This window comes from Anolis sagrei, chromosome 5 (genome assembly GCF_037176765.1).
Source record: "Anolis sagrei isolate rAnoSag1 chromosome 5, rAnoSag1.mat, whole genome shotgun sequence".
Taxonomy (NCBI): Eukaryota; Metazoa; Chordata; class Lepidosauria; order Squamata; family Dactyloidae; genus Anolis; species Anolis sagrei.
In genome coordinates, this window is record NC_090025.1 from 51,278,381 (window position 1) to 51,305,191 (window position 26,811).

The window sequence follows — 26,811 nt, forward strand, 5'->3', positions numbered from 1 at the left end:
TTTTATTCATTTCATTTAGGGTCCATCTGCTAAAAAAATTACAATGAAGTTAAAAAAATAGCTCTGTAGCATTTCTGCTATCGCATACAAAAACAATAAACAATATAACTGCTTCTATGAAAAGTGCTCCAACAGCGACCTACACACATTGTATGCTGTTTTGAAACCCAAGGCACTAACAGTGTGGTTTCATTTAAAATCAGTCTGTAGTTCCAGTAACAAGATCTCTTTCAGCACTCAAACAGAACCTGAAGGTACAGGAAACAAACATGTTGGCATGTCTATGACATGGCTGAAGTGAATGGATGTCGAAAGGAAGTTTCTTGCACTGCTAATCAAAATGCACTGTGTATTTTCCTCCCTATTTCCTTACTGGATTTTCTATTGTAAGGTATAAAAGGCAGTCCTCTAAGGGAAAGTTAGGAGTGAAATATGGTTAGTCATGGGCTGAGTGAGTTATGTATTCTGTCCTTGCTCCCATTTGGTGATGGAAGTTATCTCCATCTGTGCCACATGCTGCTACCCAAGTGAAGGACAACATTAAGTGAATCCATTCCAACAACGTCCTTATTTGATGCAAGGAATAACATGATACAAGCCTAGTCTGGAATTATTGAGACTGAAGGGTCAAACTAGATGTTATATTTTGATGCACCCAAGATATTGTTTTCTTTGTGAATGAAAAACTGCATCAGGAGATTGACTTGAGGAAATGAAAGTGTAGCAGCAGCAAGACCTCTCTTTTCTTTTTTCTGAAGACAGTTGAGCTAATTTACTACCCTATCTGCATGCCCTATTTAGTATTAAGTCAAAACAAAGAAGTAATACAGCTCTGTTAAGCTGTTTTAGAACTGAACCATTGTCTGCTGTAAGGAATAGACTGGATGAGGGCAAACAATCCAGACAAGACTAACCAGTTTCTGGGTAGCTGAAAGGCACATCAGGGAATAGAGACTCTGACTGTTCTTGAAGGGGTTACCCTCCCCCTGAAATCTCAGTTTTATACAAGGTGTTCTCCTGGACTCAACTCAAAAGCCTGGATGCCCAGGTTTCATCAGTGTCCAGGAGTACATTTACACAGTTAACACCTTATCGCATCACTCATGTTATGCCACATTACTCTGTTTGACATCTGCCCCTACCAGTCTTGTAAGAGCAGGCAATTGTTGGCATGTCTATGACATCCTTCCTACTCTTACACTTCGTGTACATGATTTTGTCTGCATTTGTGGCATCATTGCTGACTCCTATACCCTCCTACTGTTTCCTGATTGGTTCATCTACTTTTTAAAAAATGTATCCTTAATAGTACTACAATAGCACAAGGTATGATAGTATAACATGCAATAATATCATGATGATATACTGTAAAGCAAAGTAAATAATAATAATAATCAGAGATCAGAAAATTGACTGTCTGAAAGCGGCCTTGATCCTTTCATAGGTGCAAGGATTCTCCCAGTCCATAGCCAAAGTGAGAAATGAAGGTAAATGTTGTCAAGACACAGTAACACCCAACACCCCCCCCCCCAATTAGACCACAAATAAATATATAATTTTATCATTTAAGACCTTTCCTAGGGGTCCAGAGTTGTGCAAGATTTAGAAGATTGGGAATAAAGCCACCAGTAGTTGTACCCCATGAACTATATCATACCTGACCCTTTAATAAATTGTAACAATGTCCTTATTTTTGTGTAATTTGTATCTTTTAAACTGTACTGCATCTATTTTTTATATGAAGTATATATAAGCTGCTTCTTAAAATGTATCAGAATGTAACTCAAAGACAATCAGCCCTGTACAGATAATCCCATGGGAATGGTAAAGAGAGCAAATCCCTCTGGCTATTTCCCAAGCCAGGAAATCAGCAGATTCATTGGGTGATCTCCTTTGCCAGCCAGACGTTTGTGCAATTGACCTGAAGCTGAGAGTTTGCCACTCTCTCATGGAAACAAGGGCTTAGAATATGTGCATTCGTTAATTCTTTTATTGACAGTCAGGTTCTTGATCACCAAGGATCAGCATCTTTGTTTCCTGGGCTGCATATCTTTGTCTGGCATGGAATTGGACATTTGACCTAATCAAAAGCTCATCAGCATATTTGTGCCAACATTTCCTCCTGGACTGTGCCTTCCTGGGGGATATCTCTGCAGTTGATTGACCTTTCACTCTGATCAATTGCTATTCTCCCTATCAAGTGAATCCCTGTCTGGAGGCAGTAACATCAGCAAAGCTCTCAGCCAATCCTGTCATGGCCCCTGACCAGCCTCCTTTTCAGCCAATCAGGGAAAGAGAGGGAGGTTTAACTGGCTGTCAGAATTGTCTAAGACTGTGGTTCTCAACCTGTGGGTCCACAGATGTTTTTGCATTCAACTCCAGAAATCCTAACTGCTGGTAAACTTGCTGGGATTTCTGGGAGTTGTAGGCCAAAACACCTGGGGACCCACACATTGAGAACTACTGGTCTAAGACGTCTCACATTTCTCTGTATGGTTATACTCCTACATTTAGAAGGCAATTGCTTGAGCTAGCATCCCTTTTGGCCGAATTGTAATAAACTCCTGTCATTTGTCTTCAACCTGGTTAGTTTGTTTCTCTGTCCTGGCCCATCTGGTTTAGCTTACACCTGCCAGACACAGATCCTCTTAACCACGGTTCTAGCTGAAATCACTAAGTAGAAAGTTATTTATGCCTCAAGAATTCCCCTGCCAACAATCCTAGAGAATATTGTCTTATGAAGAGTACTAAAGAAAAACTCAAAAGCCACTCTGCTCAGCTTCTATAGGCAGAAGGGGGATGTTTCATCATGACCTTGGCATCAGAACTAAAATATCTTGTGCAGGCCCTGCCTACTTGACTTCCATCTCCCCTGACTGCCTTTTATTTAAACAAAAGAATCCTTCAGGAGGCATAAAGATAACATTTTTCCTTTCTGAACTTTAGAGAACATTCAGACATGCTCAAAATGTAATTTTCATACTTTTGCACTCTGGCAAATGAAGCACACAGATGAAGATATTATGGCACAGCCTTTGGCTTGCATATACATTAGCAGTTGCCTTCATATGATACGCAAAATGTGAGCAGTTGCTAGGCTTTGACTACAAATAACTCCAAATTGTGATAATTGGGAAAGCTAGATGGCCTTGTTTGGAAGTGGTATTAAAAGCGAAGGAGATGCAGCTGGCTAGCTTACTTTCCCCTTCTGTTATCTTGATTCACTTATCTTCCTTCTTTCTCTCATCCCACTAACTCAGCACAGGCAGTCTTTGAAAGAAATTGTTTGTAAATTATTAAATGGCCAACACAATAGAGCCGTGAAGCCAGTTACCGTGCACCTAGCTCAGTTAATTTCTCACTTCTTAAGCCTGTTAGCTTAATCTGCATGGAATTATAAGGACTTGATCTTCAAAAATAGCTCACTAGGTCAACTTTATCTTAACAGGGTGGTGGAGGCCAAGTTTCATTGAAATATGTTGTTGTTGTTGTTTTTTAAAGAGTACCTCTGGTAGCTGCTTAGGTGCTTAAAATATCGCACAGTCGACAATAATGTCACTGCTTTTTAAAATAGTGCCTTGTATTATACAATATTCATTTTTCAATTTGTTCTCATTGCTGCCTTTGAGCATTGTGCCTTTGAAGTTCAAGATATTACACTAAAATCTGTCAAAGCTTCAACACTGAAATGGCAGTTCAACTCTTTCTAACCCTCTCAAAGGATTTCTCTCTCTCTCTATCTGCTTTTGAAAAATGTCTATGCTTTTAGAACCAAAACCAAATGATAGTTTTATGGGTTAATTAGATGCAAGTTTCTCATATCTAGGAAAGGTAGGGAAGAAAGTACATGAGCAAAAAGAGAATGCACCATGCTACATCCTAGGGCACATCCTGCATAGGATTTTATTATTAACATGGATTATTTATCTCCTAACATAATTAATTCATAATCAAGATGGGTGAAATACTGGAGAAAAACAGTCCAGACATTTTGAATCCCTGTCCTGTGATCTTTTAGTTCAGTTATATTTGGATCAATGCTTTATATATTCATTTCTTGTGCACTACATGACAGAGAACATTCCTATTTTAAGGACTGTCAAAGGATAGCCCTTTGTTTGAAGACATTGTCTGGAAGGTTATTTATTTATTTATTTACAGTATTTATATAACGCTTTTTTCATCCCTGGGGGGACTCAAAGTGGTTTACAGCAAAATAGTGGCAAAATTCAATGCCTTACAAACATAAACCAAATCACAATCAACACTATATATCTAAACATAAAATCAACAGAACAATTCATCATAAGATAAGATAAAAGGATATTAAAACATGAAATATAAGACTTAAAACACCTAATAAAAACAATAAAATCACCTAATCCAAGTATGTAGACCAGGCCATTCTAAATGTCGATTGCACATATTCCATATTTTCTTCTTGTACTGTGTAACCTTCCTAGTCAAAAGCTTGGTTCCATCACCATGTCTTTGTTCTCTTTCTAAAGACCAGAAGGGAGGGCACAGATCTAATCTCACTGGGGAGAGAGTTCCAGAGCTGAGGAGCCACCACTGAAAAGGCCCTGTCTCTTGTCCACACCAACCATACTTGTGAAGCAGGTGGGACCAAGAACAGGGCCTTCCCAGAAGGTCTTAACCTCCTTTATGGTTCATAGAGGGAGATAGCATCAGACAGGTAAGCTGGGTCAGAACTGTTCTTTATAGGCTAAAGCCAGCATTTGAATTTTGCTCAGTAGCAGAATGGCAGCCAGTGGAGCTTAAGTAACAGGGGAGTTGTGTGCTTTCTATATGCCACTCCAGTGAGATACCTGGCTGCCATCCGTTGGACCATATGAAGCTTCTGAATAGTCTTTAAAGGCAACCCCATGTAGCACGTTTTGCAATAAACTATTCTCGATGTAACAAGAGTGTGGACCCCGTGGCCAAGTCCGACTTCCCAAGGTATGGGCACAACTGGCTCACAAGCTTTAAGCGTGAGCCACTGCTGAAACCTGGATTCCAGGCTCAGTGATGAGTCCAAGATCACTCCCAAGCTGTGAACCTGCACCTTCAGAGGGAATATAACCCCATCCAGCATCCAGTTATCCAGTCCAAGTCTCTTTGAAAGATAAAAAATTCATTGGAAGGGAGAACATTAGCCTTGGACATCTCATCAACAATAAGCACATAGACAACTAACTGAGAAATCATATAGTGATATATTCTAGTTTAAAGTGTAGTAATGAGTTCGAAATGATTTGAAATTATAGTAATGAGTTGGAAATGACATTAAAACAAAATTATTTCTATACGTAGTAAATGTAGTTTTAATGCAAATTGTTGTCCACTTTTTGATGGTGTACAGATGGGTGTACACCTATTAATTATTGTGTATGAACTGTTACTGATGCACTTAATGATAACAACACTGCTGAGCTTAATATAATATCCCACAAATATTGGATCATGTTTTCAGCACAAAATATTTGTCCCAAAATTATTCCCATTGAAGATGGAGTTCTTTTTGTCCTAGCTATCCCTTGTATGTCAAGTCATGCTGTCAGCAGTTCTACTGTCCTTGGCATAACCTTTTAAAAAGACACAAATTGTGTTTATTTTTATGTGGAGCATTTCTGTGCACAAGGAAAAAGGCAGAACCCATCAAAGCATCATATATACACAGGTCATTGAACATCTGTCATATGGTTGCTACTTTATGCTTCAATCACCTTGGGCTACAATTTGACCTACTTGTGTTACTTGAAAAGTGAATTATCTTGCTCCATGATCCAAATGGATTATCAGTCCAACATATATATTTATGTCTGTGTGTGTTTGTGAGTGTATATATATTGAAGATGTTACCTAGCTTAAACAATTTTTCAGATTCTCATTTGACACCTTCCTCCTTTTCTGAATTAAGGCAAGATCAAATGTTCTTGATTTGTTCACAGACTTGAATCGGAGAAAACAGTAATATGTCTTGATTGTTTATGCTCCACTGCATTGCATGGCTCACTTGCTCGCAGAAGGAATTTCAGGCTTTTCAGCACATTTTCAAGGTTGTCTTCTTTTAAAGCTTGTTTTGTGGGAATCGGGAAAATTATGTTGTTGACATATACACTAGTAGAGTTTCAGGCATGGACACAACAGTGTGAATAGTACAATTTACTTTAAAATGTAATGCTCTTTTTTGAATGGCAAAGTGTTATACAGCATACATAAATTATTAATTACAACATAAAATATGAAGTATCCAAACCAATACTATGGGGAAGCCAACGTTGGAAAGTGGTTTTTTTTAAAAAAAAAAAAAACCCCACACCTTTCCTTTTTAATTCATCCCTGTCCTTTGTTATAGAGTTTAATTACAGGCACCCTTGGTATCTGCTGGGATTTGGTTCCAGGACCCATTGTGGATACCCAAATCCTTGTATGTTCAAGTCTCATTATCTATAATAGCTTAGAAAATGGCATTTCTTTAAAAATGGCAAAATGATGGTTTTATTTTTTATTTTTTTCTGAATGTTTTTGAGCCAAGGTTGGTGGTAGGATACAGAACCTGTGGATTGTGAGTTGATTGAAATTATGATAGGGCCACGCTAGCATAGCAGGTTAAACCACTAGCTGCAGGGAATCTGCTGACCGGAAGGTTGGCAGTTCGAAGCCATGAGTTAAAGTGAGCTTCTGACTGTCAGCCCTGGCTTCTGCGAACCTAACAGTTCGAAAGCATGCAATGCAAGTAGATCAATAGGTACCCCCTCAGTGGGAAGGTAAAGGGGCACCCCATGCAGATATGTCAGCAACACAATCGGAGATGTCTACGGACAACAGGCTCCTCAGCATGGAAAAATGGAACAAGATCACCTCCCCATGGCTGGAGTTGAGCATTACCTCCAAATACCAGAGATGGAAGAAAGGGGAAGGCCTTTACCTTTGTCTGTGTTGTATGTCCTTGTTCACTGTGTGTAAAAGGCCTCATATTTATATATTGTAATCCGCTCTCAGTCTCTCCGGTGAGATAAAGCAGAAGAAAAATAAAGTTTATTTATTTATTTATATAACAGTATTAACAATATTTCCCCTTACATTTGTTGAAAGAAAATACCTTGTAATTGATCAGAGAATGGCATAACATTTGAACAATTGCACATTCCAATGATCTGTCAGAGGGAGATCAATGAAGGCTTAGAAGCCATTACATAGGAATCTCCTTTTTACTCAGATATTTCCGTGTTTCTCTGAGCTGTCATTCAGTTTTATTCTTGTTTTAAGATTGTGTCCTAAGACATAAGGTGTTGTACCAGTTTATTTGATGGAAAGGGAGAGAGAAGTAGCTACACTTTCATTTTCTGTCCTAGGCTAGCATAGTCTGACTGGGTTAAGGAACTGATTGCCCCTTCACCATGTTCTCTTGTCCATGCCTCCATGAAATTGCTCTGGAAAAATGATACAGTCACATTATCTAAATCCCAGAATAAGTGAAAAAGGACATGGTACAGGCGGAATGGTTGGCATGATTTATCTAGTTAGAATATGTGAGATTCTGGGAAAAGAAAGCAACTGTAGATGCTTTGGTGATAGATGTTCTGGGAGCAATTCCAAATACACCGAGAAAGCATCTGAATGTAATTGTCATGATAGTACAATTACAAATTACATGGAACATGCCACATTATTTGACAAGCTCTCACTGATTCCCAGATTATTTGACAGAATCCATTGATGGTACAAAATTCCAGTTATTAGCATCTATTTTTTTTCATTGGTTTTGTTATCTTTTACCAGAAGGGAATTACCTGTGGATATTCCCACCTCATGTGGGAATATCATCTCTTATTTGCCAGCACATTGGGCTTTATTTATTTATTTATTTCATTTATTTCATTTATATACTGCCCCCTGGTGGTGCAGCAGGTTAAACCGCTGATCTGCTGAACTTGCTGACCGAAAGTTGGCAGTTCGAATCCGGGGAGTGAGGTGAGCTCCTGTTGTTAGGCCCAACTTTTGCCAACCTAGCAGTTTGAAAACATGCAAATGTGAGTAGATACCAAATAGGTACCACTTCTGTGGAAAGGTAACAGCGCTCCAGGCAGTCATGCTGGCCACATGACCTTGGAGGTGTCTACAGACAACATCGGCTCTTTGGCTTAGAAATGGAGATGAGTACCACTCCCAGAGTCGGACACGACTAGACATTGTCAGGGAAAATATTTACTTTTGCCTTTCTCACCCAGGGGCACTCAAAGTAGTTCGCAACAAAATTAAATGGCAAAATTCAATGCCTCACAAAATATGAATACATCACATCACTAAAACAGATTAAAACGAGTAAACTATAAAACATCCTTTTCTAATGTATGATAATTGAGCCGGGGTTCTGTACCATTTTTGTATAAATTTTCTTTCCAATTATTTATACTTCTCCATTTTAACTTTCTTCACCCCCTTCATTATATTCTGTATTGTTTGACTTGTATTATATTGATGCACCAAAAATATGGCTTTCAGGCAGCATTTTTAAAGCTAAATTAGATTTCATCAGCTTGCCAGCATGGTCATTTTTTGTTTGTTTATTTAAACCAATATTAGGATGTAAATGTCACATCAGTTTGAGAGCAGCCTCCTAATCTGGGCCATATACATTATGTAAGGTTTCCATGGCAATCGTTTCTCTGAGGGGGAAAGGAGCTGTCTGCAGTTTCCACAGAAACTGCTCCCCGCTGAGACAGGTGCCTTGGAGAGGGAAGGGCAGGGAATAGAAATGAGGATGGTCCCGTGATCTCTGCAGCATCAGAGCAAATGCAATCTTCTTCTTCTTCCTCCTCCTCTTCTTCTTCATAGCCTAGAGGGAGGGAAAATTGGAGTCCTGTCTCATATAATACAAATCCCTCCATCATACCACCTCTGACCTATATGGCGGTGGCAGTGTTGCTTGTGGTTTGGAAATGTCACTCATGAAGGAAGAACCGGAACAGGGCACTTCGGCTTTTCAGATCCAGCACCAATTTGCATGGGAACATTTTACTGGTAAATGCATACTCTTTCTTTCCTTGATATCAGAGTCAGCAAAAAGGCATCTGGATGCAGTACAGGGAGGGGAGAAAAGATGCTTTGAAATAAGCAGCCATGATTTCTTTCGATTGTTTATGCAGGAATGCAGTCGAGATATGAATGCGTTCAGTAAATTGCGGCACAAATTGTGTGATTCCGCCCCGCAGCACTGATTAATCCGGCGTTTGATTTATGTCATCGTGGTGCTTAATAACTTTTGCAAGATATATTAGCATAATGTTTTCATTTTAAAAAGAAGGAGCATACCACTGTGATTTCTCTAGTTCAAGGGTGCGGTGGGGAGGAATTCTGTGACATTCACTGAAGGCTTAAGGCTGGCATAACTAAAGATTAACAAGCTGGCTATTTCATCTTCTCTTGTCACCTCTTTTCCTCTTTCTGGGGGAAAACAGCCTGACATGGTTATTAAATCTGGCAGCTGTGTGGTGCATGTAGAGCAGGGCATGTAGAAAAAAACGAGAGGCTTTCAGATAACAGCCTCCTTTCTGCAGGTCCTTGGCTTGAAAGGAGGTTCAAAGGGCTCTTTCTCTCTATTGTAAATTGCTAATCTTTGGATCAGTGCACAGGTCTTACAAATCGTTGCAAACGTAAGTATTCCTGGCTTGCTTTTTGCTGTTTCCGGGTTGGCACTTGAAGGGTGGTGTTCTGTTCTGTTCTTCATAATTTTGCATCATGTTGAAAGAGCAACAAGAGAAAAGCCAAAAGACTAAATCAGGTAGGATTAATTTTTTTCAATGAAAGTATAGGAATAAGAGATGGGGGAAAAGAAAGAAAAGAGCTGAGTAGCTCTATAGAATAAGTAGTTCTATGTCTGTCGCAGTGATGAGAGATTATTAGTTTGCTGTAAGGTAAAATCAGGAACCTCAAGCAGTGTTAAGAGTCTAAAAACTTGTCAGAAACAACTTATTCTTTGAACAACAGGTCTTTTTTTAAGAAAAGCAACCTGGACATCTTGGCTAGATATTAAGGGGTGTGGTGGAGGGAATTCCAGAACTGTCGCTGAGATACTGTATAGGATCTGACAGCAAAAGCTGCCACAAACAGCCATTAAAAGGGAGTGTTAGACCACATCAGAATTGAAAAGAAAAATGTGAACATTTTTAAAAGGAAGTTTTTTCAATTCATAAAAAGGATATCTTTATTTGAGGTACACATGTTTAATCATGGTGCATGGGAAACAGTGGAGTCGCAGTGATGCAGCAGGCATAGTAATTTCTTAGTGATTCAGGCATAATGTCAAGGAATCCTTTTTCGGTCAACATTTTATACTCAATGGCTCTACTTTTTGCTTAAAGTCACCTGCTGTTACAGTGTAAAGGTACAAGAAAATGGGATTGTAGAATACATCTCACAATATCTTACTACATTGCAAACAACATTTGCATGCAAGAAATGGTGCAACTAGTACCATGTGCTCATACCAGATAATTGTATGAGAAATACCTGCCATTTCCAATTTGTATGACTTGTCATGTCCTGTTTTGCTTGTTTTCAGGATGGGTTATTTACTGGATATTCAGTCATGGCATTGTTCTCTGTACCAATTTTATTACGATGATTCTGTTGCATGCTTGTTAAAGAAGGGACACATGAAATAAATAGAAAGCTGTACATATCACATCTCACTTTTGATGGTCCATTTAGCTATGGTTCTACAGTTTGAGAATTTGCAATGGTTTTGTATGCTCCCTTCTTCCCTTCCATGTGTGGTGCAAATTCTCCTGTATGTTTTCCTGATTGTAATAACCATAGTTTGCTATAATATTTGAATAGGACACTATAGTTAGAACCTCCAAGTCATGGTTTTCAAACACATTTCAAATCATGGAGACTGAAATAAGTGGAATTGAACATAGTCATGAGTAATATAAGTCCAGTTTCTTTTAGTGGATATTTAAATGTGGTTATAAATGATAGTCTGGAGGTTAGCAGTAACAATTGTTTTCTTCAGAAAGAGATGCCAAAAACCGGTTGCTGTAATCCAGAAATAGAGGAGTAAATTCACATGGATGGGTGTGGCATTCTGATCCTTTGGCTATCAAGGCTGTAAATGGCATGCTGCTATCTTAATCAAAGCATTTTTTGGTTTTTATGCAGTAGATTGGAATTCTGTGCATTTGATTTTCTGTGCATATATATATATATATATATATATATATAAAGAATCTGAAAAGATAGATACTAAATTTCCCTGAGGTTTGAAAAATTACATATGCAAATATTTTTTTTCTGCAATTTGGCAAAATAACTGCAGTTTGGGAATATACATTTATTTATCTATTACATATCTATTCTGCCTTTTCAGCACAAATAATACTCAATGGTAAAGATAAGATTATAATTGAAGCTTAGAAATCTGTTGAATTACAGTGAAGAAGCAAACCACACCCACAAGTACAATCCATTTCAGTAAATGGCAAACCAGTTCAAGAAGCAATATTTCATGGTGTGCTTTTGGACGTTTTCAAATGGAGGTAATATAACTCTCTCTATCCTTGGCAGAGGATCCCAGAACCTGGAGAAACCATTCCAAAAGCCTCTTTCTTCAGAAAAGAAAGATCACTGATCCTGCTTGCACCAGAAGCAGCTAAACAAACCCTGGTTGCAGGCAACTTCCTTTTTCTGGTTTGTTCTCTCCAAGCAAACCTGAAACTACAGACAAGGACAAACCCAAGAAAATGTTTTAAACATCTGATTTCTTAGGAAGAAAGTGTGTTGTCAGAATAAACCTGGTTTCCTTCTCAAACAGCTTAAAAATCTTAGTATACTGATATGGGAGACAAAGCTTTCAAATGGATTTATGCCTAGCTCCATATTGTTCTATGAGTCATAAGAAGCACAGGGAATTAAGCCCAGCCATAAAACAGTAGCCAATGGACCTATTATAATATTGGAAATAGCTTGGTTCTTATTGCTGTTGTATGTCTTCAAGTCTTATTTGATTACAGCAGCCCTAAGGAGAACCTTTCATAGGGTTCATAGAATGTGACATGCCCAAGATCACCCAGAGGAATTCCATGACCAGCAGAGATTTAACTCTGGTTTCCAGAGCTATAGTTCAACACTCAATCCACTACACCATGCTGACTCTCTATTGTTCCCTATGGTCATCATCATTTATATGGCTGTCTGAAGTTTCTCAATATTTTTTCAAAGGCAGATCCACATAGAGCAGTGGTTCTCAGCCTGTGGGTCCCCAGTGTTTTGGCCTACAACTTCCAGAAATCCCAGCCAGTTTACAGCTATTAGGATTTCTGGGCATTAAAGGTCAAAACATCTGGGGACCCACGAGTTGAGAACCACTGACATAGAGCTTGTTACAGTTGTCCAAATGAAAACAGCTATGATGTACAACAGTGAGTGTGATACATGGACAAATAGACAAGCTTTCTTTTTCACTCTATCATCTATATAAATAAAAATGTAATGTTCTTTTGTGGGATTAACAGAACTCAAAAACCAGTGGGCCAATTGACACCAAATTTGAACAGCATATACCTAACAACCCAATGTATGTCCTTAACTCAAAAATTTTGATTTTGTCACTTGGGAGTTGTAGTTGCTGGGATTTATAGTTCACCAACAATCAAAGAGCATTCTAACCCCACCAATGATGGAGTTGAACCAATCTTGGCACACAGGACTCTCATGACCAACAGAAAACACTAGAAGGGTTTGGTGGGCATTGACCTTGAGTTTTGGAGTTGTAGTTCACCTACACCCAGAGAGCACTGTGGACTCAAACAATGATGGATCTGGACCAAACTTGGCACGAATACTTCATGTGCCCAAATATGAACACAGATGGAGTTTGGGGAAAATAGACCTTGACATTTGGGATTTGTAGTTACTGGGATTTATAGTTCACCTACAGTCAAAGAGCATTCTGAATCCTACAAATGACAGAATTGGGGCAAACTTCCCACACAGAACCCCCATGACCAACAGAAAATACTTAAGGCCATCCAGTCCAACTCTCTTCACCATGGCAAGATAACGTAATGAGTTCTTCTGACAAAGAGCCATTCAGCCATAGATATAGATAGATATGATTCACACACACACACACAGATATAGTATCATAGATTGGAAAGGGGCCCCTAAAAAAGGACAATGATATGTTGCATGTTCCAGAGTAGGCAAACCAGACACTCTCCACATCAACACTGACAAATAAACAGAAAGAAATACTGTTTACTCACAAGCATCAAGACATGACATATATTAGAAACCAACACTTTCTCATTACTTTATTTTCCACATCACCAGACTGGGCCACAGCAACGCTGTGAAAAAGGTTTTGGTCAACTTTAGATTTGGCTTGGTTATTTGGGATGCTGATTCAGAAAACTGCACAGACCACATTAGCTCTTGTTTCTGATACAGAACATATGCCATCCAGTAGTTGCCATCTGCTCACCCACAGAAACCATGTTTAATAATCTAGAGCTGATGTGGTAGTAGTAAATTTTCATGGGTAGTCAGCCTCTCTCCTCTCAACATCCCCGTTGCCTCAGTACTATTAAGAGGGTTTCGCAAGTCCAGTCGCTCTCATTGCCACGTAGTTTCGAGGCACTAGTGTAGTAATGATGAGGCCGCAGACCATATTTTCATTCTTGTGGATCACTGGTGGTCCATGAACCACAGGTTGGGAACCACTACTCTACATCATTTGCACCATAGGTTATCCACAAGCTTAACCTATTTCAAAGGGTTTTGAGGATAAAGTGAGAGAGGGAAAATGCCTGCCTGTTGTTTTGAAGTCATTAGAAAAATTGGAGATATAAATGTAAACTAATAAATACTGGGAATTTAAGTGATAGCTTGAACCACAGACAGACCACACAGGGAAATTGAACTGTGGTTCTGACACAAACAATCCATAAATCACTGTTTGGTTTAAATATGGCTTATATATTCTACATATGTCACAGAAATGTCTTAGCTAGTTCAAACATAGAAATTATACTTCATGGAAGAACATATTGAGGTTTAGACATGGAAGATGCTACGTAAATATGAACTGTGGAAACTGCTAAACCCTAGGTGGCCATGGATTTGTGCCAGTTCTCTAGCCTACAGATAAAATTTAAATTAGAAATCAGTTATTGTTCAGGCAGTAGGTAATTAGAAAGCAAAAGCTAACCAGTCAGGCTTAAAACTGGTTAAGGACTTAAATTAAACACTGCCCAATATAGATTAATGTGAACACACCCTTGGTGTAGTGTAATGCATTCTTGAACTGTAAGCAAGTTTCTGTTTTTGATCACACCCATTGGTTTTAAAGCATATTTTGCCACTTTATAGTTTTCAATATTTTTTGCTTCTTTACCTAAATGGCTAGTGACATTAATTCACAGTAAGGTGTTGTTGCAATCTGAAAATGTGCAAAAATACATTTTGAAAAACCCAAAAGGCCAAGATGAAAAAAGGAGCTATAAAGCAATAGAATGATGCATATAATGTGGCTCCTTTGTGTGGAACTAATTATTACCACTACTGCATTGGTCTTATCAGCCATGAAACACAGTACTTAGGAATCAATAATTATTGATGAAAAAAGAAGCAATTATTTACAGTGTAATTACTGAGATGCTGGTGGTAGTCCAATTTAGTGCTGACCTTGACACTTTGGGGGCGGAATCTTAATAATTGCTTCCAGTTCGACATGGCAGCTTTGTTCCCAGAAAATGTGAAAAGAAAAGAAAAAAGATTGCAACAAGCAATATTTGACTTATATGTTGTAAACAAAATTGCACTTTAATTTCTACATCTGTCTTGAATAGAGTACAGTCATCCCTCAACATTTGTGGCTTTGGCTTTTGACTAATTCATATAATTTATTTTAAAAAGCTTTCTCTAGGAATCGCTAGGAAAGTGAGGAGCAGCTGAGGAGCCTTATAACTAAGGTGAAAGAAGAAAGTGCAAATTCTGGGTTGCAGTTAAATATAAAAAAAACCCCAAGATTATGGCAACCAGACTGATTGATAACTGGCAAATAGAGGGAGAAAATGTGGAGGCAGTGAAAGACTTCGTATTTCTAGGTGTAAAGATTACTGCAGATGTGGATAGCACCCAAGAAATCAGAAGGCGTTTACTTCTTGGGAGGAGGAGAATGACCAATCTCGATAAAATGGTGAAGAGTAGAGACATCACACTGGCAACCAAGATCCTCATAGTTAAAGTAATGGTACTCCCTGTAGTAACCTATAGATGTGAGAACTGGACCATAAGGAAGGCTGAGCGAAGGAAGATAGACACTTTTGAACTGTGGTGTTGGAAGAAAATTCTAAGAGAGCCTTGGACCGCAAGAAGATCAAACCAATCAACACTCCAGGAAATAATACCTGACTGTTCACTGAAGGAAAGGATATTAGAGGCAAAGATGAAGTACTTTGGCCACATAATGAGAAGACAGGAAAGCTTGGAGAAGATAATGATGCTGGGGAAAATGGAAAGAAAAAGGAGGAGGGATCGACCAAGGGCAAGATGGATGGATGTTATCCTTGAAGTGTCTGGCTTGACCTTGAAGGTGCTGGGGGGTGGCGACGGCTGACAGGGAGCTCTGGTCCATGAGGTCACAAAGTGTCGGAAGCAACTGAACAAATAAACAACAAAAGAAATCCCTAGGTTCTCCAGTGTGAGTCATGGTCAACTTCTTCCAGTTATTTTTCCTGGACATTTCTAGAGAGAACACATCTCTAAGAGACTCTAGTGACCTCATCCCATGAGGGTGGGGGGAAAGCAGAGAGCATCATCATCTTACTGTAGCATTTGGTTCCTTTTTGGTATTAAGGAAAATGGATAATATTTTCAACCCCATCCATGCAATGTGCTGTAATTCCCTGCATTCTGAGCTATCACATGGGCAAGTGTAGTCCCCGCCCATTCCACATTTCTTCTCCTAGTTCCTCTTCTTCTCCTTCTCCTTCTTCTTCTCCTTCTCCTCCTCCTTCTTCTTCTTTTTAAAAAGGAAAATGTCAAAATTGCAGAAGTCAAAAATCCAAGTCTTAAAAGGGTTGAGCCATAGATAAGTTGTGATATATTGAAATTGTGCATTTCCTGATAAATAAATTAATTTTTAAAATTACCATAAAAGTTTCATGAAAGAGAAGTACTGGTGAGAAAAGAAGCATTAAGACTCATTTCAGGACTGCTCACAGAAACCCCTACTCTAAACATCATTAAGACAAAAAAAGGGGGCGACAGTTCCCATCCCATGTGTAAATAAGTGCCTTTAGCTGTTTCCACGCACATCAGGAGTTACGAAGATGAGAGTGTAGAAATTGAGGGGGGGGGGTGCATCCGATGAGGTCCTAAGTACTCCAGTGTGATTCTGTAGTCAGCTTCAGAAGATATTGACTATACAGCCATGCTGGGAGACCTATAAACTACCCCTTCCGATATGGTATGAATTTGATGATATTAAGCATAACAACTATGCTGGGACCAACACCATTTATTTCCGTCACACATCCCTCTCCCCCAGTTGTGTTTTTGAAGAACCAGAAGTCATCTAATGCCACTTCTGATTCCAAATCTAGATTTTTAGTTTTTCTACACATTGGATTTGGGGGGGGGGGGGGGGGGCAATCAGTGGATTGATGGCAGTGTCCTGTGGCAGTGTAAGTGCTTTTGAAGCTGGCTCTTTCTTTCTTTCTTTCTTTCTTTCTTTCTTTCTTTCTTTCTTTCTTTCTTCCTTCTTCTTCTTCACAGTTTCCTGACAGTCTTGGGACCCACAAAAACGAGATTGGGGTCACACTTTTTTTTTTTAGATTGTTACACGAGTGTTTAGATATGTAATTCTTCTTTACATTTTTGCCATTTCCAGTAGTGGAGAAAGTGCAACCCATGAGCCACCTGTGGTTCCCAGCAGGCCTCCAAATATCTCAACAATTTGGCTATTTTTGGGGTTCCTCAAATTACCTCTATTCCTCTTCTTGGGCAGAAGGAGAGTTTACCATGTCTTTGGATGTAACTTCTCAAAACCCTCCCTTAGTACCCACGGGTACTAAGATCAGGATACTATGCTGATTGGTTATATGTTTTTCTTTCAATATCCAATAGAAATTTGAAGCAAGGAAGGAATCTGGATTGGGCAACAGTAAAAGAAAAAGTATTAGCACAGCCCCTACTCCCACATATTTAGTGGAAATAATTTTCTCTAAGCTGCTTTTAGAGGAGAAAAAGAATATCTGTTAATGGATATTCCACATAATATCAACAATGCTCTCATTTGTTTTTCTTTAAACCATTTTGTGAAAGAGGTGAAACACTTTTGTTGCCATGTATGCAAGATATATATGCAAACACATATTTTGCTAATGTTTACCATCATGAATCCGATGAATACAGCAATAATAAAATGTAAACTGAAGAGGAATTGATAAAGGGCCAAATGGCACGTGGATGGTACCAGAAACTCCAGATGACATTTTGCAAAATAATTGCTCAAAGATCTAATTGTTGTGGTTAACAATTGCCGTTCCTCAGACTAGACTAGACAAGAAACGGGTTCTTTCACTAAGATACAGACACAGTGTGGTCATTTCCCACCCGCACTTCAATGTGCCCAGTTTTCTCTGTGGACATTGCTAGCTTTCCGTCAAAGTGTGACTGTGATCAAATGAAACAATCATCAGCAGACACATGAAATCCAGAATTTCAGCTCTGTCACTGCATTTGAAACAATGGCCTTTGATAAATGAGATAACAATTCTCACAAAAACTGGGGTGATGGAAAGATGGCACATAGAACATTCTATTGAAGAATACAAAGAAACTCGTAAGTGATTATATGTACTGCTGATTAATTCTAGTTTGTTTAATTGCTCATAATGTAGACTTGCCTAGAGTATCAAACTAGTATTACCAGAGGGTATTTGTGGGAATCAAACATATTTTATCAGCATAACTGGTTTGAACACACAGCATATGTGGATTACTTATGTGCTATCACATTATTTCATAAGAGCTCTTATAGATAGGTCAAGAGAAGCATGAATTTTCTCTTTTTTGGGGAGAAGGGGGCAAAGAGAGCTATAGTGCACCACCAAACTACAAATTCCAAGGTTCTGTAGGTCTCAGCATGGCACGTATAGCTTCAGAGTGTTATATTTGTGTAGTGTAAAAGCATCCCTCAATTGATTTGAGTTGCCCACTGGTATGCAGTAACAGGAGTGTAGGACTAAGTTTTTACTTACCTAAGACTTTCCTCATAGCCCGAGAATGGTGGCCCTCCAAGTGTAGTGTCTTGGTACTGGATACGTATGTGGCTGTGGAGACCCATTCTTGATCAGCATGTTCTTCCACAGTGAAGACATTGGTTTCCAGGTGGAAGGTGGTCCTGGTCAGGGTTGGCTTGACACACCTTCCTCTTGGCACGTTTCTCACTTTTGCCCTCTATTTGTGCCTCTTTGAATTCTGCAGCACTGCTGGTCACAGCTGACCTCCATTTAGAGCGCTCAAGGGCCAGGGCTTCCCAGTTCTGTGTCTATGTCACACTTTTTAAGCCCATCTTTAAATATCTGGCTTTAAGCCCATCTTTAAATCTCTTTTCCTGTCCACCAACATTACATTTTCCATTCTTGAGTTGGGAGTACAGTAACTGCTTTGGAAGACGGTGATCGGGCATTTGGACAACATGGCCAGTCCAGCTGAGTTGATGGCGTAGGAGCATCGCTTCAATGCTGGTGATTTTTTGCTTCTTCCAGCACACTGACATTTGTCTGCCTGTCTTCCCAAGAGATTTGCAGGATTTTTTTGGAAGCAACGCTGATGGAATTGTTCCAGGGGTTGAGTGTGACGTCTGTAGACAGTCAACGTTTTGTAGGCATATAGCAGGGTTGGGAGGACAATAGCTTTATAAACAAGTACCTTGGTATCCCTATGGGTGTCCTGGTCCTCAAACACTCTCTGCTTCATTCGTAAAAATGCTGCACTTGCAGAGCTCAGGCTGTGTTGTATTTCAGTGTCAATGTTGACTTTTGTGGCTGCCAAATGGAAATTGCCAACATTTGCTAATGTTACACCTTTAAGCTTTATTTCTCTCATTGCAGAGGGTTTGGCTGGTGCCTGCTGGAAGAGAACTTTGGTTATCTTAATGTTCAATGGGAAGTTGAGTTTCTCGTATGCTTCTGCAAAGGTGTTCCAGGTGGCTTGTAGGTCTTCTTTTGAATGTGCACAGACTATGTTATCATCAGCATACTGGAGTTCTATAACATATGTTGTTGTGATCTTGGTTTTGGCTTTCAGTCTGCTGTGGTTAAATAGCTTGCCATCTATTTGATAGATTATTTCCACTCCAGTAGGACTAGCACCAAATGGTTGGCCATTGAGGACCATGGGCAATCAATACGTTATCATAGAAAAGCAGCTTGCAGTCACATTCCTGCAACCTTCTCAGACATCTAGTAAATATATGAAGGTGCATGCCTAAAGGTCAGTGTATTAAATATTCTCATTGCACCTTAAATAGTTACAGAATTAATTTAAATTTAATTAATTAATTATATTTAAGTAATTAATTTTTTAAAGAACCCAAACATCCAATTTCTGGAAGAATTGTGTATAAACCAGAATGCTATATTTTAAGCATGAGTTGTACAAAGTACATAATAATGCAGCAGTGAGCTGCAGGCTTCCATACATCACCTCTGAATGGAATATACACACTGGCAGAGATTGCTTTTATCCTGCAGGCTTCAAAGAAACATACCACTGAATTAAGCATATGTAAGATCACATCGTAAATCATTGGGGAATTCCAGTTGGCCATGAGGCTCTTTGATATATATTTTATTATAAGTCATAAAAAAGCATATTTAGCTTTATGAGATGTGATATAGGAAGAGATAGTTAACATAAGCAGAATTCTGGCATTGATATTGATTAGACTGTGTGCATGAAGAACTGTGTTCTGTTGATTCCCTAAAGGTTATTTCCCTACTGAGTTTGTATCAATCACAGTACAGAACCAGGGTGAAAGCAATACCCCATTGTCGGAACAAGCTGATATTCAGAACAAATTCAGCCATGGAGGGTTGACACATTTATTGATCGAAAGATCTGAAAGGTTACCTTTTCCCAATCAATAGTGCTAATAGCATGATACTACTGCCTTTCTATATATACAGTAGAGTCTCACTTATCCAACATAAATGGGCCGGCAGAACATTGGATAAGCGAAAATGTTGGATAACAAGGAGGAATTAAGGAAAAACCTATTAAATGTCAAATTACGTTATAATTTTAGAAATTAAGCACCAAAACATCATGTTTTACAACAAATCAATATAAAAAGCAGTTCAATACACGGTAACGTTATGTAGTAATTCCTGTATTTACAAACTTAGCACCAAAACATTGCAATGTATTGAAATGGCTGTGGATCCAGGTTGGAGGCAGACTGCATTGGTTAATAGAAAACATTGGATAAGCGAGACTCTACTGTATTTTCAGTCCTGGCTTATAATATAATTGTATGTGGAATGATGATTGCCATTCATGCATAGAGAAACTGCATGCTCTCTTAGAAGCGTTCGCAAGTAAGACAACAGCCTGAAGTATCTAATGTGACCACTAACATGTAGCACAATGTAGAGTGCAACTTCCATATACATGGATGACAATGAACTTTTACTTACAAAAAATACAATAATCTTCTTACCACCCTATAAGAGAAAGGTACTAGACTGCCCATTTACATTGCAAGTTAATTCATGGAAGTACCATAAATGTATTGGCAGACCTGGGGCCATTTGACATTACCTTTGACTGCCATGATTCCATCCTGAGGAATACTGGGATTTTCAATTTAGGAGCAGGGATTTAGAAATCTCTATTAGAGACCTCTAGCGCACCCTGAAACTACAAATCCTGGATTTCCTTAGGATGAAGCCATCTTAACTGGAATCAAAGCTTTGTGTGTAGAGTGAAAGGGCCTTTGGTAATAGCAACTGGGCAATTGTCCGGGTATTTACGACACTTTATCCTCCCCCTGCTGCTCTGTAGCTAGTTAGGATGTAAAACAAAAAGTCAGTCTACACTTTGAGTAAAGATCATCTGCCCTGAGTCCCCTTCGGGGTGAGAAGGGCGGGGTGTGTGTGTGCGTGTGTATATATATATATATATAGAGAGAGAGAGAGAGAGAGAGAGAGAGAGAGAATATAAATAAATAAATAAAATTTCCAAATCCAAGATTTGCTAGAATTGCAAGCCGATTGTGAAGAATGTTAGTACCAGTTCAACAAAAACAGTTTTAGGGATACCTGATCTAAAAACTGTCCAATTAAAAAAAAAACAGATCTCCACATACTTTGGACGAAATCTGACACTGTGTTGTTGGTTGGCCCCTAAGATGACAGAAAACTTCTCTTGCTTCTCTCTGTCTTTGTGCCACCCAAAACATAACTTTAAGTTTCCTAGCTTTGGGATTGCATATAGGGTACAGATCAAGAGGGAGACGTCATTCCTCATGGCTTGTTTGACAGAGATGATCTGCGTATTATATCAAGTAATTTTCAGAACAGTCCTATTATGCAATCACTAGCCATCCCCTGCCATGTGTTGCTGTGGCCCAGTCTGTGTATATGTTCTTTGTGAGTGTATATATTGGTGTATATATGTGTGTTTGAGTATATATATATATGTGGTTTTGCGCATGTGTTTGTTTTTTGTTTTTGCTTTTTAAGTCTCTCTTCTGTGTTTTTCAGTGTTTTTATGAGTGATAGTCACTCGTTGGCCTGTTAGGTGTATCGTGTCCAAATTTGGTGTCAATTCGTCCAGTGGTTTTTGAGTTATGTTAAGTCCACAAATGAACGTTATATTTTTATTTATATAGATGGTTATCCCATTATTATGACTAAGATAACCTAGGTCTTTTTCACACAACCAAATTATAATATTTAATCATCATTTTAACTAGCATGGCTGCCTCCAATGCAAACCTGAAATGTGTAGTTTGGTAGGGTACTAGGGCTCTCTGGTTGAAACTGCTAAGCAGTTTATGAAACTACAAGTTCCACAACTCTATAGGATGGAGCCATGGAGTTTAAATAGCATCGGTGTTATCATTATGAAAAAGACCCTACAGAAATTGTGGTGGAGACACTATGCCATTTCTTTGCTTGCAGTTCATTCTCTTAGTTTTTACTTTCCATCTCTGTCCTGCTGAAAGGAGAAACCAAACTACACAGGGTTGTGAGAAAATATTCTTACAAATACTTTAAGAAAATATTTCCTTCACTTTGCTGAAAAGTCACATCTATGTATCTCTTGTATTCAGCTTGTTTTCCAGTGATCTCATTACACTGTACATCAGAGGCAAAGGGTAGCTTCTTGGTGCTGATTTTGTAGCCCTTGACTCTGACAGATTCCTGGGCTCTTCTTTTCTGGTGAAAAAGAAAGAAGAGAAGAGAAAAAAAGAAGTGAACTGACTTTCTTGGAAGCTTTTTGGAAAGAGTAGTAATTTGCCCTTTAAATAGGTGATAACACTCTGCTGTCTTATTAGCATACCAACACTGTTTTGCAAAGTAAAATCCAGCTATGCTAGGTTTTAGTTTCTTGGCATTCTTGGCTGTCTGTGTGAGCCCTGGAAAAGTCTGGGGGGGGGGGGGGAGTTTGACCCTTACACTTAATATATTTGTTCATCTCTGGTGTACACACTTCTCACTTCTTGCCTGCTGTAGCCCTTAAATCGACCAACTCTATTGTGGTTGTGGGAAATGACATAAAATGAGATACAGGATGATGAAAAAAAACAACCCAAAATGAATACTTTTGAGAACCTTAGATGGTTATGTATAAGATGCTAACCAGGGGAAATTGATTAAATGTTCAAACATACTGAGGTATAAATTTTCAATAGTATTCCTGTACCTTTGTATTACGCTGCAAGTCCTAACCCCTGTTTGGGTATCAGCCAGCATGCCAATGACTTAAATCAAGAAATAGTTTTCTAAGATCTACAGAGATACTTGCTGGAACACCTCAGCAAGCAAGAGTCCAAAAGTAGCAGGTTAAAACCCAGAACCTCAATCAATGGCTGATACCAAATGAGAGACTCCCTCCTGGCCACAGAGACTGCTCTCTGGCCCCATGAGATATAGAGCCAATCTTAAGAAAGGGGGCTACAAAGTGGAATCCATGACATATGAGTGTGGAGAAGAGCAAACCACAGAGCACCCACTGCAATGCAACCTGAGCCCTGTTACACGCACAATGGCGGACCTTCTTATAGCAACACCAGAGGCACCCCAAGTGGCCAGCAACTGGTCAAAGGACATTTAATCAACTACCAAGTTTGCAAACTTTGTGTTTTGCTTTTTGTTTGTTTGTTTTAATGCAGTACAACTGTTTGGTTCGCTCCTGACACGATTTGGTTTGGGGTGCTGTTTCAGAAAATTGGATTGGATAAACTACATCAGCTCTAGTTTCTTATACAGAACATATGCTATGATCAGCAACAGGGAAGGAGTGGCAGGCAGCACAAAAGGAACAGAAATGTAAGAAAATAAAATAAAATAAAGAGGAAGGAGGCTTGCAGACCAGGTTTTCATCCTCGCAGCCCACTGGTGGTCCGCAGCCCACAGGCTAAGAACCACTGGTGTAGGTGTGCAGTTAATCAGGGCTCACCCTGCTTGACTTCCAAGATCAGCTGGGATTTGATGCTCCATGGTCATTTAAAAAATTAACAAAAATCAGAATCCACATGAGTGAAATGTTTCACTGTGGTCTGTGATTTTTCACTTACCAGACAGAGCAAATGTGTGCCGGAGTGGCTTCGTGATTGCCATTTGTGTCTTGCTTTAAGCATGCATGCACACAATTCAGCTGTGTGGGCCGGCTCTTCTCACTCCCCCACTTTCCTCTTAAGAATGAAACACAATATCTTCTCCAAACAGGCTGGAAGAGAGGCTGATCATTGGCCGGCCTTGGCCAGCGCTGTCCCCTGATACGACAGTCCCGCCTCTTTGGTTGTGCTGACAAGCTGTTTATGTTTTTGCAAGGCCACCCTTTAACACAGCCTCCTCATGGTTATAATGGGACCAATTGTCTGAATGCCGGAGGGAGCAGCGGACTCCTTTGCTCAGAGAGGCTGTGTTTCAGAGTCACTGGAAGGACAGAATGGAATGCTTGTAAGTAAGCTTCTAATGGTGCCATCAGGTCCTCTTCTTCCATTTCCTAGGATCACAGGGACATCCTCCTTTAGCAGAGCTGGGGATGTTTTTGGTTCACCATAAAGTTTAGGTATGGATGAAACAATTGGCTTTTGGGTATGTGACTGTGTGAGTTTCTCTGCTTGGAAGGAACTCTTACCCTTTGAAAGAAAAGCTACTTAGTATGCAGTGACATGCTTCTGAAGATTTCTCTATTCATACCTCAGATGAGAATGAGATCATCTTGTGGGGTTATAGAAGCAGATGGGAAGGGGGGAAAACTAGCTGAACAAAGTCAATAGGACAAAATTGTTGGAAGAGGCTTTTTCTGAACTTTTACAAAAGTTAAGTTGCAAGTTAATTGTCACTAATTGTGTTTTAAAGGATTTCAAATATATTAACAAACAGGTTAGATGAGAATGTTACATGTGGGCTGAGAGTCACTTGGAAAAGGAATAAAGACATTCTTCTGGAAAACTGTAGGTTTATTTGATACAGCCTGTGAAAGTTAATGTACCAGGAAAATACTTCAGCGGTATTCTAAGAAGTTTTAGAACAGTGTTTCTCAACCTTCCTAATGCTGCAACTCAGTTCCTCATGTTGTGGGGACCCCAACCATAAAATTATTTTTGTTGCTACTTCATAACTGTAATTTTGCTATTACAGTATTATTAATTGTGATATAAATATCTGATATGCAGGATGCATTTTCACTCACTGGACCAAATTTGGCACAAATACCCAATACGCACAAATTTGAATACTGGTGGGGTTGGGGGGGGGATTGGTTTTGTCATTTGAGAGTTGTAGTTACTGGGATTTATAGTTAACCTACAATCAAAGAGCATTCTGAGCTCCACCAATGAAGGAACTGAACCAAACTTTGCACACAGAACTCCCATGACCAACAGAAAATACTGGAAGGGTCTGGTGAGCATTGACCTTGAGTTTGAGCATTGTAGTTCACCTAGAACCAGAGAGAACTGTGGACTCAAACAATGATAGATCTGGACCAAGCTTGACACGAATACTCAATGTGCCCAAATATGAATACTAGTGGAGTTTGGGGAAATTAGACCTTGACATTTGGAAGTTGTAGTTACTGGGATTTATAGTTCACCTACAATCAAAGAGACCCTTGAACCCCATCAACAATAGAATTGAGCCAAACTTCCCACACAGAACCTTTATGACCAACAGAAAATACTGTGTTTTCTGATGGCCTTTGGTGACTCCTCTGATACCCCCTTGGTTCTCCCCCACCAGGGATCTCAGCCCCCAGGTTGAGAAATGCTGTTTTAGAACTAATAAATGATTGTGCTCTCCAGGCATGCTAAAGCTTAGGTAGTATTTTCACCTTTATCAAGTAGGAACATTTGGATCAGTTCAAAACAACCTCTGTTCTCTGACTTCAAAGGACTTGCCATTGTTACCACCTCCACTCTAATTTCTGTAAGTTTACTAAGCAAATATTAGCCTCTAGATAAAATAGTGAAGTTGGTTGACCAGGTTAAGCAAGGCTTTAAATGAAGGGGACGGGCAAATCCTTTGTCAGAATGCTATAACAGTTTGGAGCTGCTTTTTAGCACACTCTCCTTTAATACTTGAATCTACCTAGATTTTTATAGGCCATAAAAGTCCCATTTTCTAAATTGGGAAAATCAGGATACAGTGTTTAAATTGCTTCTCTTAGATTGCACAGTATGTAATTAATGACTTTTAGAACTTTAGCAACTAGTACATTGCCTTCTCTTTCATTTAATTGCAAAAGCAATCCTTATTTGCAATAAGGAATACCTAGGAAAAATTGTTTTGGTCCAAGAAATTGCATAGATTTTATACAGTGATCAGAATCTACCAAGAAAGTAGACTTTCCCACTCCTGGCAAGATTCCCAGGCTTTTATGGCTGAAATCCAATCCAGCTGATGTGAGAAGATTTACTTGTTGAATTTCCACTAGCCATGCAAGTTCTTAACAGAACAAGATGGGCAAGGTGGATTAATAGTTCCACAGATAAATCTTCTATCCTAACAGTTTGTTTAGGAATTACAGTAGAGTTTCGCTTATCCAACCTTCACTCATCCATCATTCTGTATTATCCAACATAGTTTGCCTCCCACCTGGATCCACAGCTGTTTCAATACATTGCGATGTTTTGGTGCTAAATTCGTGAATACAGTAATTGCTATATAATGTTACCATGTATTGAACTGCTTTTTCTGTTGATTTGTTGTAAAACATGATGTTTTGGTGCTTAATTTGTAAAATCACAACATAATTTGACATAGGCTTTTCCTCAATCCCTCCTTATTATCCAACATTTTCACTTATCCAACGTTCTGACAGTCCGTTTATGTTGGATAAGCAAAACCCTACTGTATCTAGAAATTGAAAAATTCAGTCTTCCCCAATTTAATATCTTCCAAATAAACTGGACTAGGCAGTGCCCAAGTTATGTACCAGATAGGTTCAGTAGATCTGTTCTTAAGTTGAATTTGCATGTAAATCGGAACAGGTACATTTTAAAGGCCTAACTCCAGCCAAATATATATATTTGGATAGCATAAGGTATGGTTA

The 26,811-nt window shown here is 39.1% G+C and overlaps 1 protein-coding gene across 6 annotated transcripts in view; it reads left to right on the forward strand.

Moving 5' to 3' along the window:
* Positions 1–26,811, forward strand: part of TRIM2 (tripartite motif containing 2) — a 97,912-nt gene that overhangs the window by 7,778 nt on the left and 63,323 nt on the right. For 2 of the 6 annotated variants that reach the window (XM_060778823.2, XM_060778829.2), the window contains exon 1: positions 8,686–9,030. The exons of 1 other annotated variant lie outside the window; for it this stretch is intronic. The gene's annotated coding sequence lies outside the window, so the exon portion shown is untranslated. Of the gene's footprint in view, positions 1–8,685; positions 9,031–9,442; positions 9,663–24,067; positions 24,213–26,811 lie in introns of those variants that run through there. 3 more of the 6 variants (XM_060778825.2, XM_060778830.2, XM_060778828.2) reach the window with 2 other exon arrangements.